General features: G+C 42.2%; 1 protein-coding gene across 3 annotated transcripts in view; it reads left to right on the top strand.

Moving 5' to 3' along the window:
• Nucleotides 1-17,371, top strand: part of spag16 (sperm associated antigen 16) — a 988,648-nt gene that overhangs the window by 496,255 nt on the left and 475,022 nt on the right. The gene's annotated exons all lie outside the window — the stretch shown is intronic.

Below are 17,371 nucleotides of genomic sequence, written 5' to 3'. Positions count from 1 at the left end.
AAACTTTGATGGATGTGGAAGGCTCCTTTAGGACCTTGGATGGAGGTGAGGGAGGAGGTGTGGGCGCAGGTTTTGCAATTCCTGTGGTGGCAGGGGAAGGTGCCAGGATGGGAGGATGGGTTGTAGGGGGGCGTGGACCTGACCAGGTAGTCACGGAGGGAACGGTCTTTGCGGAAGGCGGAAAGGGGTGGGGAGGGAAATATATTTCTGGTGATGGGGTCTGTTTGGAGGTGGCGGAAATGTCGGCGGATGATTTGGTTTCTGCGAAGGTTGGTAGGGTGGAAGGTGAGCACCAGGGGCATTCTGTCCTTGTTACGGTTGGAGGGGTGAGGTCTGAGGGCGGAGGTGCGGGATGTGGACGAGATGCGTTGGAGGGCATCTTTAACCACGTGGGAAGGGAAATTGCGGTCTCTAAAGAAGGAGGCCATCTGGTGTGTTCTGTGGTGGAACTGGTCCTTTGGGAGCAGATACGGCAGAGGTCGAGGAATTGAGAATATGGGATGGCATTTTTGCAGGAGGTAGGTTGAGAAGAGGTGTAATCCAGGTAGCTGTGGGAGTCGGTGGGTTTGTAAAAAATGTCGGTGTCAAGTCGGTTGTCATTAATGGAGATGGAGAGGTCCAGGAAGGGGAGGGAGGTGTCAGAGATGGTCCAGGTAAATTTAAGGTCAGGTGGAATGTGTTGGTGAAATGGATGAATTGCTCAATCTCCTCGCGGGAGCATGAGGTGGTGCCAATGCAGTCATCAATGTAGCGGAGGAAGAGGTGGGGAGTGGTGCCGGTGTAATTACGGAAGATGGACTGTTCTACGTCGCCAACAAAGAGACAGGCATAGCTGGGGCCCATACGTGTGCCCATGGCTACCCCTTTGGTCTGGAGGAAGTGATAGGATTTGAAGGAGAAATTGTTGAGGATGAGGACCCGTTCGGCCAAACGAATGAGAGTGTCGGTGGAAGGGTACTATTGGGGACTTCGGGAGAGGAAGAAACGGAGGGCTTGGAGGCCCTGGTCATGGTGGATGGAGGTGTAGAGGGATTGGATATCCATGGTGAAGATGAGGCATTGGGGGCCGGGGAAATGGAAGTCTTGGAGGTGGTGGGGGGCATGGGTGGTGTCTCGAACGTATGTGAGGAGTTCCTGGACTAGGGGGAATAGGACAGTGTCGAGGTAGGTAGAAATGAGTTCAGTGGGGCAGGAGCATGCTGAGACAGTGGGTCGGCCAGGGTGGTCAGGCTTATGGATCTTGGGCAGGAGGAAGTACCGGGCAGTGTGGGGTTCCCGGACTATGAGGTTGGAAGCTGTGGGTGGGAGATCTCCTGAGGTGATGAGGTTCAGTATGGTCTGGGAGATGATGGTTTGGTGATGGGGGGTGGGGTCACGGTCGAGTGGGCGGTAGGATGAGGTGTCCTCGAGTTGGCGTTTAGCTTCAGCGGTGTAGAGGTCAGTGCGCCAGACTACCACTGTGCCCCCTTTATCTGCTGGTTTGATGGTGAGGTCGGGATTGGAGCAGAGGGATTGACGGGCTACGCGTTGTGAGGGTGAGAGGTTGGAGTGGGGGAGGGGGGTAGACAGGTTGAGGCGGAAATGAAGAGATCGAGGGTGAGTAATAGGCCAGCACGGGGTGTCCAGGTGGATGCAGTGTGTTGGAGGTGGGAGAAGGGGTCCTCAGAAGGTGGGCGGGAATCCTGATTGTGAAAGTAAGCTCGGAGGCGGAGGCGGCGGAAGAAGTGTTCGACATCACGGCGTTTATTAAATTCATTGATGCTTGGGCAGAGGGGGATGAAGGTGAGTCCTTTGCTGAGAACTGATCGTTCATCCTCAGTGAGGGGGAAGTCTGGAGGAATGGTGAAAACTTGGCAGGGCTGGGTGCTGGGATCTGGTGTGGGTGTGGAGCTGGGAGGATGGGCGGAGCCTGTAACTGGAGTGGGTGTGGTAGTGGAGTCATGAGGAGGGGTGGTGTTCTCCTCAGGATTCTGGGAGGCGGGCATGGTGACAGTGGGATCTGTGGGGGGGCGTGTCAGCAGAATGCAGGTGAGTGGTGGTGGTGGGGGCGGAAGTGGTGGCAAATATGGCAGTGGGGTGGGTGGAAATCACTGAGCGTATGACATCAGCGATGAGGAATTGTGTGGGGTGGAAGTGGCTGTGGAAGCGGCTATGATGGAGGTGGAAGTGACATCGTCAATCAGCGTGGGGGCTTCGATGTTGAGGCCATTTCGGAGACACGGATAGAGCAGGGACAGGAATGGGTGTTGCAGGTTCCGGAATTTAGATGTTCCATTAAAAACAGAGAAGATGGTAAAAGAGGTGTGTTGTGGCATTGTTAGTCAAGGACATTATTACGGTGAAGAAAGGATGCTTGAGGACTTGTTTACAGAGGTAGTATGGGCTGAGGCTAGAAACGGGAAAGGAGAGGCCACCCTGTTGAGAGTTTTCTATCAGCCTCTGAATGGTTCCAGAGATGTAGAGGAAAGGATTGCAAAGGTGATTTTGGATAGGAGCGACAGTAACTTGGTCAAAGTTTTACCTGCACATCCACCAATATCATTTATTGTATCCATTGCTCCCGATGCGGTCTCCTCTACATTGGGGAGACTGGACACCTCCTAGCAGAGCACTTTAGGGAACATCTCCGGGACACCCGCACCAATCAACCACACCGCCCTGCGGCCAAACATTTCAACTCCCCCTCTCACTCTGCCGAGGACATGGAGGTCCTGGGCCTCCTTCACCGCCACTACCTCACACCCAGACGCCTGGAGGAAGAACGCCTCATCTTCCGCCTTGGAACACTTCAACCCCAGGGCATCAATGTGGACTTCAACAGTTTCCTCATTTCCCCTTCCCCCACCTCACTCCAGTTCCAAACTTCCAGCTCAGCACTGTCCCCATGACTTGTCCTACCTGCCTATCTTCTTTTCCACCAATCTACTCCACCCTCCCCCCGCCCCGACTTATCACCTTCATCCCTCCCCCACTCACCTATTGTACTCTATGCTTCTTTCTCCCCACCTCCACCCTCCTCTCACTTATCTCTCCACTCTTCAGGCTCTCTGTCTGTATTCCTGATGAAGGGCTTTTGCCCGAAACGTCGATTTTACTGCTCCTCGGATACTGCCTGAACTGCTGTGCTCTTTCAGCACCACTAATCCAGATGTCAGAGGTGGTTTCTTTACTCAGAGAATAGAAGGGGCATGGAACGCAGTGGCTGCAATAGTAGTAGACTCGCCAACTTTAAGGGCATTTGAATGTTCATTGGATAAACATATGGATGAAAATGGAACAGTGTGGGATAGATAGGCTTCAGATTGGTTTCACAGGTTGGTGCAACATTGAGGGCCGCAGGGCCTGTACTGAGCTGTATTTTTATGTTTTATGTTCCTTTGTAAATTCAAGAAAGCCAATTTAAACTGGTTCTTTTTAAAACATAACTTAATTTGGTCTGGGAGATAGATATCCACAAGGGCAAGTATCTTATGTAAATTAACTTATCAACTGAGAGGTGGGTGTGACAGTTTTGGGTATCCCATTTGGAACCGTAATAATTTGGAAATCTCACCTGAGGTGTGATTATAATAGAAAGATAGGCACACTGTATGTGTATCATTGCTTTAAGAGAGCTCACCTTTTACATACTCCAAGTGCTGTGCATATATAAGACTGTAACTCTAAATGTGAAGAGTACACACTGCACACAGGTGCTTTTTTTATTCATTCATGGGATATTTATGCCACAGATGTTGCCAGTATTTATTGCCAATCCTGAATTGCCCTTGAGAAAATGATGGTGAGCTGCCTTCTACTGAAGTCTATTAGTTGTAGGTAGACCACAATAGTGAGGGAATTCAGGAGTTTAACCCAGTGACACTGAAGGAACAGCGATATATTTCGAAGTCAGGTTGGTGAGTGACTTGCAATATCTGTTTTATAACTTGTAATGTGTTTTAAAATAAAATCAATGAATCTCACTTCTGGAATTTCCAGCCTCAGCAACCTTTTAGAAGACAGTTTCAGATTTCTCTTTATGTAATGTTATATTTCATAACATCATACCTGAATGACATAGTTCTGAATTTAAGGTATGTTCCCCTGTTTTGGACTTCCCTGCAAACAGAATAATTTTTCATTGTTTTCCCTCCTCTGTATTTTTTACCCTTTGGTCATTCTAAACATTTCAATTAGATCACCTCAGAATCTTCTATATTTTAGGGAATTCAAGGTTAGACATTGCAATCTCTCTTCATAGATTAACTCATTCAGTGTCTGCTGCTGCTGCTGCTGCCACTTGACCTGGTCTGTACTTACATATACTGCAGGCTTTGTGAAACTTCCCTGCTGTTGCATTGGGTCGTGAGTAGAATGCTATCTATTCTGCTTTCCATTTTTCTGCTCGAGATTGATTTCACCCAGCTTCTCTTAAAATGTAAGAAAACAAACCTCTACTCCAGTATAGGTTTAATTCTGTGAATTGGACCTTTGCTCCTCGTTTCACTTTACTTTTGAGTTGAATTTGATTTGTTCCTGTTCATTCCCATCCTGCTCTTGATTCTGAGTAATCTCTCTGTAGTTTCAGTTTGCTAACTTCCAATGGTTGAGCTTGTGCTCTGATTAACTTTACCTTCTGAATTCCTTCACTGATTGTATCCAAACCAGCTCCTCAGGATCTTACTGCTTCCTCTAATCCTTTGTGCTTCTCACCTCCATGCAGCTAATGCACAAATCATATTGTTCCTCTTGACAAAAAAACTGCAATAGCCTTTCACTCTCCTGGCTTCTTGGACCCAATTCCTCTTAGAATTCTGCTTTCAGTTCCTTCTTCTTCTGTCATATTTGGTCTGCTGTTGAATCCTGCCAATATCTGAATAAGTTACACATCTCTGAATATCTTGGATTAATCTCCACTGGCTAACTTAACTGGATACCATAAAACACAATCAATCAAAAACAGCTCCAAATCAATAACTGGTTCCTCACTTCATCATTGGATTGTGGGTACCCCAGACTGAGTCTGGCCTGACTAGAACGTCAACCCCACCTAACCAAAGGATCTCAGAAATTAGAATAAAAGCAAAAATTGCTGTAAATACCCAGCAATCAAGCTGATGTCAACATTTAAGTTTGAGCTCATCCAGATTGGATGAAAATTGTATGGTGTAGGATAGATAGGCTTTAAATTGGTTCCACAGTTCGGTGCAACGTCAAGGGCTGAAGGGCCTGTACTGCGTTGTAATGTTCTATGTTCTATTATGCAGAGATCTTCTTCTGTCCTTGCAAACTAACATTCCATTTCCAAACTCCCTTCTCTCTCTAAAGTCCTGAAATATATGATTGATTCATATGATATATGATGGTCTCAGTCTTACACATGGACTATCGTTTGGATTGCACTCATCCAGTTGTGTGGAGAATATTCTTTGCATTCATTACTTGTGATTTTTTTGCCAGTAGAAGTCTTTGGGAAATCAAGTGAGTCATGGACCACAGAATACCTAGTTCTGGATCAGTGGTGCTGGAAGAGCACAGCAATTCAGGCAGCAGCCGAGGACAGGCAAAATCGACGTTTCGGGCAAAAGCCCTTCATCAGGAATAAAGGCAGGGAGCCTGAAGCGTGGAGAGATAAGCTAGAGGAGGGTGGGGATGGGGATAGAGTAGCATAGAGTACGATAGGTCAGTGAGGGAGGAGATGAAGGTGATAGGTCAGGGAGGAGAGGGTGGATTGGATAGGTGGAAAAGGAGCTGGGCAGGTCGGACAAGTCCGGACAAGTCAAGGGGATCGTGTTGCTGGAGGTTAGAAACTAGGATGAGGTGGGGGAAGGGGAAATGAGGAGTAGCGGGTTTGTTTCAGGACATGGTTGAAGAGCTTCAGAGCAGAAGAAATGACCTGGGAGTGAAGAGCTTCAGAGCAGAGGAAATGACCTGGGAGTGAAGAGCTTCAGAGCAGAGGAACCTAGCCCTGACCTATTCCTGTCACTATTATATTTATGTGACTGGTGACCATCTACAGTATTGGTGTGTTTAGAATTTGACAATGGTAAAGACCCTGCCACAGGGAAGTGGTTTATACTCTTCTGCGAAAGAAGGTCATTGCCTGGTGCTGTGTGGCTCAACAAAGTTGGTACAATTTGCTTCGTTATCCAAGGAAACATAATTGAAATTGAACACTATGCAAACATCAGCAAAAATCCACCACTTCTGATGCATGGTGGAGTGAAGGTGATTGATGAAGCAGTGGAAGGTACTTAGGACACTGGCCTGAAGAACGTTTCGTGCAAACTGCTTGGTTCGTGCAAACTGCTTGGTCCAGATAATGTGTTTGTAGAATGTTTTCATTGCATTTTCCTGGAACAATATGCTGTGGAAGCACAAGATCTAATATTGTGCAATGAGATAGGTCAATAATAACCAAATATGGGAAATAGTGATCATATTTCTATTGAATTCTATTTTATGTTTAAAACTGACATACTTTAGTCACAAAAATGGATTTATAGTTATGAGGGAAGAACTGGCTACAATTGATTGGGCAAATAGATTAACAGACATGATGGTAAATGATTACTGGGAAATGTTTCAAGAAACAATCCATAATGTTGAACAAAAGTACAACAATATATTCTATTGAGAAACAAAAGCACAGACACCATTCATGTCTCACTCAGGAAGTTAAAGATGGTATTAAATTAAGGGACTTATAATCTGCAAAGAGTAGGAGCAAGTCTAAGAATTGGGAGTATTTCGAAACAGCAAAAAGTTGATAGAAACGGAAAAATAGAATATTCAAATAAACTAGTAAAACATAAAAATAGGATGTAAAAGTTTTTAGAAGTATGTAATGGAAGAGAGTGATGAAGTAAACCTTGGTCCATTAGAAGCAGAAATTACCATGGAAAATGAGGAAATGGCACAACATTGAAAAAATATTGTGTGTCTGTACTCACAGTAGAAAACATATATTACATACTAAAACTAGATGGTAACATAGGGACTAAAATGTTTGAGGAGATTAAAGCAATTACTAGCACCAGAGAGAAGTGCTTAATGCACAGAAGACAGAGTGGCAGTGGACAGGATATTTTCAAGTTGATAGATGGTGCTAGTGAAAATCCACAGGGATCAATGTTGGAGCCTCACCTATTTACAATCTATTTAATCACTTAAATTTAGAGATGGAGGTTTTGACCTTTGTTTCCATGTCAGGATATAGAGTTGGAAGAAATCCCACCTCCACAAACCCAACCTTTAAAAACGAAGACCCAAAGTTTCCAGTTTTGGCCCTACAGGGCTGGTTGTATTGGTGCTCTGACTGGGAGACCTGGGAAGAGAGAAGGAGGCTGGTGGTTCCTGAGTAGAAAGTTTACTTAAGGACTGTGTTCAATGTTTAAAAATTGGAAAAAGAACAAAAACAAACCCTCTGTTTACACCTCCTTTCTCCCTTCATTTTCTAAGCCCCATCCATATCAACCCATGCCAACCTATGCCCACTCACCATGGCTCCTCGTAATCCTTGTGCCTACCTTTGTCCAATCTATTGGTATTGTTATGAAGTTAAAGACATGTACTGTACCTTTAAAAGAGAATGAATGCTGTTCTGCACTGAGAGATTACAAGAGCAGTCGCAGGGTGTACTGGAAAATTGAAATTATGTAACATTTGACTGTGAACTAAATACCTGAATTGGTTGCTGTATTGACAACAATTCAAATTTAATCAATTAGTTTAAATTATGCTCCAAGATACTAAAATCCAATCCAGTTTGAATTTATTGTTTTGCCAACATTGAATCAGTGAGATGATCCAATGTTGGAGATATAAAGACGGCAGGCATTTTGAAAATCAGAAAGAGCCACTGTCATTGAGAGCCAGGAAATTAGGAACACTCTCTATCAAAGGTACTTTTCATATGAAACATCTTCACAGTAAAAGAAAGAAGACAATCTATGGAGATCTTCAGCCAGGAGAACAAAAACACCGAAGTTAACAGCTGCTGTATGGTTTTGAAATTAAGTTGATGTAATTTTAGTAAGTGTTTTATTGGAACAGTATATTGTTATCGAGTTGGAGGCAAGTAATAAGCAGTTTAGAGAAAGGGGGGCTTAGAGTTGTGAATAGTGTTGTTGAATGTTCACTTTTAGAGTTAAAGAATAATTTGATATTTTCTTTAAATAGTGGAATTTGGGAGTTCTCTGTTGCTCATATTTTAACAAATTACAAGGCGAGGTGCGCTTTTCCGGGTGTTTGGTTTAATTAACATCAGGGTTCACTGCTGAGTCGTAACTGTTTGGGGGCTTGGGTCCAAAATGTGGACAGTTTTAGGCAGATTCAGTCTGAAATTTGGACAAATTTGAACAAATTTGGGGTACGAAAGATCTCAGCGGATTTAAACACTTGCCAATTAGTGTCCTAGATCTTTAAATAAAACTTAGGTGAGACAATTTGCTTAAGTTAGGTTACTTGTGGTTGGTTAAATTACAAGTGAGAAACTTGCGCTGAAGGTTGCTAAAGAGGTTCTGGGGTTTGAAAATGCTTCCCAAATTTGCCAAGGATGTTTAGAAAGATAGAGGAAGGGCTCACCTTTAGAATTAGCAAATAGGTTAGAATTGGGTTTAACCAGGGACAAAAGGAAAGCTGAAATTGTAAGGGAATTACTCAAACACTCAGGTGTGTCAGAGAAACACACAAGTGCAGGAGAGGTAGAACAACTTAAATTACAATTGAGGCAAATGGAGTTAGAAGATAAAGAAAGGGAAAGAAGAGCCATGGCAGAAGAAAGAGAAAGAGAGAGAGAAGAAAAGGAGAGCGAGGAAAAAGAAAGAAAGAGAAGGTTCTTAGCTGAGCAAAGAGAAAAAGAAGAAAGACAAAGAAAGAGAGAAAGAGAAGGGCAGCGAGAATTTGAACTTTAGAAGTTGCAAATTAGTCAGGAAAGTTAACAGGATAAAAATGATGAGAGAAGGTAGTGATATATACAAATATGTTAAAACATTGCCACATTTTAATGAGAAAGATGTTAAAGCCTTCTGTATTTCATTTGAAAAATTGGTGAGGCAGATGGAATGGCCAGAGACTAAGCTGGTAGGCAGAGCTAGTGAGGTATTTGCAGTGCTGTTAGATGAGGGGTCAAGAGATTATGCAGATTATGCAATTTTGAGTGCTTATGAATTGGTACTAGAAGCGTATAGACAGCAGTTCAGAAACATAAAGAAGGAACCAGGCCAGACTTATGTTGAGTTCGAAAGAATGAAACATTGTAATTTTGATAGATGGGTGCAGGCCTTGGAAATAGATAAGACCTATGAGAGTCTGAGGGAAGTTTTTCTGCTGGAGGAATTTAAAAACTCACTTCCAGAGATAATAAGAATTCAAGTGGATGAACAGAAAGTTCAAGAAATGAGAAAAGCAGTGGAGATGACGGGTGAATATGCATTGCTACATAAGGCAAAATTCAACTTCCGGTAAGCATTTCATCCTGTGAAGGATAGAAATTGGGAGAATGGGAGATCCCACACTACAAAACAAAGAGTAGAGCACACTGGTAATAGTTTACCACAGATGAGAAAAGAAGCCCAGGAGGTTGAAAAGAAGGTGAAAGGCCTCAGGTGATTTCACTGTGGTAAGGTGGGACACACAAAGTTACAGCACTGGTCATTGAAGAAAGGCACTGTGGGAAAAGATGTGGTAAAATAGGCTAAATTAATGGGATTAGTAGAAGTAGTAAAGGAAACCCCAAGAAAAGTCGAGGAGCTACAGGAGAGTGCACGGCATAGGCAGGGGCTGTGTATTGAGTTAGTGCCTGATCTCTATAAAGACTTTATTTCTGTGGGTAATGTTTATTCAGAAAGAACCGGGGGAGAATGGAAAGAAGTTATAATTTTGAGAGATACGGGATCTAGTCAGTCTTTAACAGTAAGAGATTAATGTAATTGCATTCTGACATGTTACTCGAAAGAGTGGTAATTTGTGGAATAGCTGGACAGAAATTTAGCGTTCCCCTGTTTAAGATCAGATTGGAGGGCTAAATTAAGTCTGGGGAAGTAACAATGGGAGTGATTGACAGAGTGTCAGTTCCGGAATACAGTTTGTTCTTGAGAACGATTTAATAGGATCCAAGGTGGGAGTAACATTCCTTGTTGTGAAGAAGCCAAAGGAAGACAGGAAACTGAGGAGTTAAAAGGAAAATACCTTGGAATTTTTCCAGACTGTGTAGTAACAAGATCCCACTATCATGAGTCACAGCAAGAAGCTGGGAGTCAGAACTAGAGGGCATAGGTTTAGGGTGAGAGGGGAAAGATATAAAAGAGACCTACAGGGCAACTTTTTCACACAGAGTGGTACGTGTATGGAATGAGCTGCCAGAGGAAGTGGTGGAGGCTGGTACAATTGCAACATTTAAGAGGCATTTGGATGGGTATATGAATAGGAAGGGTTTGGAGGGATATGGGCCGGGTGCTGGCAGGTGGGAATAGATTGGGTTGGGATATCTGGTCGGCATGGACGGGTTGGACCAAAGGGTCTGTTTCCATGCTGCACATCTCTATTACTCTCTATGACTCTATATATATGTATTGATGCATACATAGAAAAGGAATCAGAATGTATTCCTGAGGGTTATTACCTTAAAGATCGAATCCTAAGATGAAAATGGAGACCACGGCAGATTATTGCAGAGAAGAAATGGGCAGAAGTGCACCAGATTGTGTTACCGGTAGCATACAGACAGGAAGTGTTATGGGTAGCACATGAAGTACCAGTAGGAGGTCACCCAGGTGTAAGGAACAAGGTACAACAAGGCTAAGGTACAACAGCACTTCTATTGGCTTGGACTGCACAAGGATGCGGTTAAGTTTTGCCGTACATGTCATACATGCCAAATGGTAAGTAAGACACATGCAGTAATAAAACCAGGCAATACTAGCTTGCCTGTTACCAAGGAAGACCATAAAACAAACAGGACTTGGATCAAGAATTTGATTTCACCTGGACATTAAATTTTGTGATACAGTAGCTTAAATTGTAAAAAGATAGCCCCTGAATCAAAACTTGGGTACATGAAACAGAGGCTGATACATGCTGAGAATTTCGTTAGGCATTCAACAAATTGGCCACCATAACTTTAGCAGAAATGTGTAAAAACCTCCCCTGGACATATTATATCAGTTGTGCTTCCACCAATCATCAGCTGAAATTGTAGCAGATCATCATAATTTCCTGATGTTGGACAATAAATAGGCCAGACCTTCTTTAATTTCTTCCAGCCCTACAATGCTGCAGAATTCTTATGCTCCTCCAACAGTGCATTCACGATTTTCTTTATTCCACTATTGGCAGTCTCATCTTAGCTACCAAGACCAGAACATATGACTTCACAGTGTGAATCCTCTCCTCTACAATCTCTTCCTCCCAGTACTCCTTTAAATCTTAAAATTCCTGAAGGTCTGCTGTATGACTTGACTTAATGGTTTGATGCCAGGTTTTCTTCATTAATGTCCCTATGAAATGTCTTAGGATGTTTTACTAAGGTAAAGGTGCCAGTAATTTTGTCAAAGCTTGATTTTTAAGAGTCTCTCAAAATCTGGAACTGAGGCAAAATTGGGTCCTGAAAATAGCGGTGCTTGGCAATGCATTAATTTTGCGATGACTTTCCTGATATCGCAGTAATCACCAGCAGGGTAAGACAGAAATTCTTCTGTCTTTATATTTGAAGCCAATAAATTCATTGGAAATCACTTCAAGCGCTTTTAAATATTTTAGTTTAATTTTTAAAAGTAGTCACACAGGAGTGCAGAAACATGTAATCTGAACAGAGAGAGTAAAGAATGGGAATCATGGTTGCTCCAGAACATCACCCTGACCTGGAAGATGGTCAATGAGGTGCAGGGAACGTGGCACTTCGCAAAGGGGTGCCCTTGCCACTATGCAGGTGGCAGGGAGAGTGGATACTCAGCACACAAGTATTGAGCATGGTTAGCAGCCTTCCCTGCCCCCTTCCCTCCCCCAGGAAGCAGAAGCAAAAACAATTGAACAACCACCTGCCAAAGAAAGACTGCCCCTGACATTGGGAGCATGATTATCAGATTTACAGATTTGTGACCCTGTCATGATGATGGGAAACATTCTCCTCAGGCAGACAATCAGGCAGAAGGACAGAACTCTCAGTATTAGGAGGATACAAGAAGGAAAGGAAGCGAGCAGAAACCAAACCCTCAACAAAATCTGCCAATAACAGTGCTGCCTGGAGATGACTGAATCTGAATGCTGACAGTTACTCTCCAGACTCTCACACGAATTAGGTGCAGGATTTGGCAATCTAACCCTTTAAGCTTACTTCACCATTCAATAACATCGCATCGTAGCCTGTACTTTCCCATCTACCCCGTTGACTCCTGAAAATCGAGCATCATCTAACCACCCTTTAAAATATTCAATGGATCTGGCTCCAGATTCACACCTTCAGAGTAAACCTTTCTTCTTATTTCCAAATTAAAAGGGAGACCTCTTACTTTTAAACTCTGTCCCCTAATTCTAGTCTCCACAAGGGAAAATATTCTTTCAGTATCATTCCTATCAAGTCCAATCAGAATTCGATATTTTACAATAAGGTAACCCTCATCATTCCAAACTCAGTAGATACAGACTTAACCTGTGCAACTGTTCCTTGCAAGACAACCCATAATCAGTTGAGTGAACTTTTTCTGCATTACTTCATTCCTTTCTTTAAAAAGCTGACCAGCATTGTACAGAGTACTTCAAATGTTGTCCCACCAATGACCTGTACAACTGTAGCAAAAATTTCATACTTGCAATATCCATTCCCCATGCAATAAGCAACATATCTTTTGCCTTCCTAATCACTTGCTACAAAGCATTCTGACCTTGTGATTCCTTGGTTAGTGACCTAAATTCTTCTGTGCTGCAGAGTTCACCAATCTCTCTCCAGTTACACTACATGTTGCTTTTCTGATCTTGTTGCCAAATAGTACCCATTTATATATGCCATATTATAATATATATGACAATTCTTTGCCACTCACTCACTCACCTATATCCTTTTGTAGACTCTTTATATCCTTTTCACAACTTGTTGTCCTTCCCATCATTGTGTCATCAGCAAATTTAGCAATCTTAAAACCAGTTCTTTTATCCAAGTCTGTAAATATCAACTGTAAATAGTTGAGGCTCCAGCATTGATCCGTGTGGCACTCTACACATTATATCTTGTCAACCTAAAAATGATCCATTTATCTACAACTATCTTGCTCCCTGTCAGTTCATCAAACCTCTATCCACAGTAATATGTTAACCCCTACGTTTTTGTGCGATCACTTTGTATAGCATTCTTTGGTGTAGCACCTTGAAAAGTGATTTTGGAGAACCAAAGATATTGTAGCAAGTTCCCCTTTATTCATGTTGCTTGTTAGTTCCTCAAGTTACTGTAATAAATCTGTGAAATGTGGTTTTCCTTTTACAAAACCATGCTGACTTTGCATGATTGTATTAAGATTTTCTAAATGCCCTGCTATGGCCTTGTTAATAATAGATTTCAGCATTTTCTTTATGACAGATGTTAGAATAACTGGCCAGCAACTTGCTGTTTCTGTCTCACTTATTTCTTGAATAGAGAACCTGGTAGGACCTTGCTGAGAAATGAAAATCTATACTTCTCAGTAACCACACTTCTAAAGTTTCTGGGATTAAATCCATTAAGACCTGGAGACTTATCAGCAATAAGTTCTAATAATGTCAGAGAATCATTGAGCAAGTTTGGTGCAAATGCAGGTGGTAAGAGAGGAGGAGAAAGAGAAAATGAACAGTGGGGTGCTCTGCTCCTACTGCCATGATCTGGAAAAGGAACCTCATTCCTGTACCTTATAATCTCCAACACTAGATCCAAGTTGGCATCATTGAAGTGGGATACTACCCTGTCCCAGGTTCCTGGCTCCTACTTCCCCCAATGATATCTCACTTCCCTCGAAGGAAGGTTTTGGCACAAATGGCAGATTAATCCTTTAGGACAACCAGCATCAATGATCATTCCTAAGATAGCTTAAGTGAGTCTAACACTTCATCTGGCTCACCTTTATGCTCTCCCTCTGACTCAATGTTAACAACGAAACCTCTCACTGTGCCAATCAAGGGCTTTTTAAAATTGCTTTCCCATTGGTATCAGGTTTCTGACTCTAAAATAAACCTAACTCCTGTTTCTTGTCTCCATGCTGAAAATTTAGCCCTGGGACAACACATTGTTAAGTGATGAGGATAGGTTGCATAAACTCAGGTTCTATTCTCTTCAGTTCAGGTGCTTGAGAGGTGATTTAGTTAAGGTTTTTAAAATCATTAAAGGGCTTTGACAGCAAAAGTTTATGCTGATTGGTTAATTCAGATCAAGATGCCCAATTTTAAAATTAAAACCAAACCATTTAGGATTGAAATTAGGAAGCTTCTTTTGACACAGGAAGAATCACAAATCCTGAGTTAAAAAAGCATTTTATGAACTAAAATAAATAATGTTCACCAAGGGTATCTCAGGGCATGAGAAAAGTAAGATATGTGGAATTGTGGCACAAACTGCACATTATAACGAATAGCCAAATAAGTTTGAGGAGCTGAATGTAATAGAAATGGTACCACTGGATTTCAGTTCTCAAGACGCTTAGCACAGCCAATGGTCATTTGAACAGGAATAGATATTTTTGTCAGTAAGATCTGCTTAATAGTTGCCTATCTTTTGGTTCCATTTAATGTTTTAAAACAAGTTATTATAACTTACCTTAAAAAAAACTTCTATAAACTCTGAAACTGAATCCTCCAGTAATTTCAAATGTGTTTTTAAGACTTTGGAATAACAGGGTGGAATGGTACAGTGATGATGGCTTTTGGGACAGATGCATACTTGCATGTCGTAATCTTCAGAGAAGAATGACACAGAAGCAATGCAAAATCATATTTAAAAATGACTTTGCTTACTTTCATGACTTTGATTGATAGGAGATAAATTAATTTTCTCATTTTTATGTGCAATTTAATTTTATATGCAAATGAAACATTACTTGTTTAAAATAAACACTGAATTTCAGAAAAACACTCTGGGCGCTTTTCTCAATAAGACGTTTCCATTTGAACAGGTTCATTTTTGATGGGATGCATTTATAGGCTCCCTACACTGTGAAAGCAGACCATTTGGCCCATCACCTCCACATTGACCCTCCAAATAGCATCCCACCAGATCCACCCCATCACGTTGCATTTCCCACGGCTAATTCATCTAACCTGCACATCTTTGGACAATGGGAGGAAATCAGAGGACCCACACAGACACAAGGAGAATGTGTAAACTCCACACAGGTAGTCACCCAAGGCTGGAATTGAATTCAAGTCCCTGGTGCTATAAGGCAGCAATGCTAATTGCTGAGCCATCCCATGCCACCCAATTTTTCATTAACACTTGACACACTTTGATTGTAGATATTTGAACCTGAATTGATGCCTTTTAATCTCCAAAAACATTGTTCAGGGATGAATAACATGCAGCATTTTTAATTGGCAATCAACCAAATGTGAATTTGCTCTTGCCCTTAACATTTGGGTGTGATAGCTTAAAATTATCACTATCTTTGTGTTATTTTAATTTTTTGTTTGTTTCAGTCTTTTGAGGAAGTAACAAAGAGAATTGATGAGGGCAGAGCAGTAGATGTGATCTATATGGACTTCAGTAAGGCGTTCGACAAGGTTCCCCATGGGAGACTGATTAGCAAGGTTAGATCTCATGGAATACAGGGAGAACTAGCCATTTGGGTACAGAACTGGCTCAAAGGTAGAAGACAGAGGGTGGTGGTAGAGGGTTGTTTTTCAGACTGGAGGCCTGTGACCAGTTGAGTGCCACAAGGATCAGTGCTGGGTCCTCTACTTTTTGTCATTTACATGAATGCGAGCATAAGAGGTACAGTTAGTAAATTTGCAGATGACACCAAAATTGGAGGTGTAGTGGACAGCGGAGAGGGTTATCTCAGATTACAACAGGATCTTGACAAGATAGGCAATGGGCTGAGAAGTGGCAGATGGAGTTTAATTCAGATAAATGTGATGTGCTGCATTTTGGGAAAGCAAATCTTAGCAGGACTTATACACTGTGTGTTGCTGAACAAAGAGACCTTGGAGTGCAGGTTCATAGCTCCTTGAAAGTGGAGTCGCAGGTAGATAGGATTGTGAAGAAGGAATTTGGTATGCTTTCCTTTATTGGTCAGAGTATTGAGTACAGGAGTTGGGAGGTCATGCAGTGGCTGTACAGGACATTGGTTAAGCCACTGTTGGAATATTGCATACAATTCTGGTCTCCTTCCTATCGGAAAGATGTTGTGAAACTTGAAAGGGTTCAGAAAAAATTTACAAGGATATTGCCAGGGTTGGAGGATTTGAGCGATAGGGAGAGGCTGAACAGGCTGGGGCTGTTTTCCCTGAAGCGTTGGAGGCTGAGGGGTGACCTTATAGAGGTTTACAAAATTATGAAGAGCATGGATAGGGTAAATAGGCAAAGTCTTTTCCCTGGGGTGCGGGAATCCAGAACTAGAGGGCATAGGTTTAAGGTGAGAGAGGAAAGATATAAAAGAGACCTAAGGGGCAACTTTTTCACGCAGAGGGTGGTACGTGTGTGGAATGAGCTGCCAGAGGAAGTGGTGGAGGCTGTTACAATTGCAACATTTTAAGAGGCATCTAGATGGATATATGAATAGGAAGGGTTTGGAGGGATATGGGCCGGGTGCTGGCAGGTGGGACTAGATTGGGTTGGGATATCTGGTCGGCATGGACGGGTTGGACCAAAGGGTCTGTTTCCATACTGTACATCTCTATGGCTCTATATGTTATGTTATTGCTGGTATAGCTTTTTTTTATCATACTGGATAGCATAATGTCACTGGACTCGTAATTCAGAACCCCAGTTTAATAGGATGGGAAAATGTGTTCAAATCCTACATTGACAGATGGTGAACTTTGAATTCAATAAAATCTGGAATAAAAGGTTACCCTAATGATGAACATGTAACCACCTTGATTATTGTAAAAACCTGTGTGGTTCACTGATGTTCTTTAGGGAAAGAAATCTGTTGTCTGTTATGGACCAGGCCAGACCCCCATCAAAATATTTTAAGAAGGTAGCCTAGACCCTCACCTTTTTCTTATTTTAAATGCAGATGTGAAGTGGATATTCAAAGTGTGATGCAGCCAGTCAAAATAGTTGGCTTTAAGCAAAACAATTTATTTATGTGCTGCAATTGAAGTACGAACAAAAGAAAACAGAATTTTGAATAATTTAAATATTGGAAAATGAAACTGACCCGATAAGTAACTGTTACTAATTAATTGCTCCGATACAGGTTGTTCTCCTATA

This window comes from Chiloscyllium plagiosum, unplaced genomic scaffold (assembly GCF_037043375.1).
Source record: "Chiloscyllium plagiosum isolate Xiang-an unplaced genomic scaffold, Cpla_swu_hap1 HiC_scaffold_7, whole genome shotgun sequence".
In the NCBI taxonomy this organism is placed as follows: domain Eukaryota; kingdom Metazoa; phylum Chordata; class Chondrichthyes; order Orectolobiformes; family Hemiscylliidae; genus Chiloscyllium; species Chiloscyllium plagiosum.
This window is presented reverse-complemented; position numbering and strand designations above follow the sequence as displayed.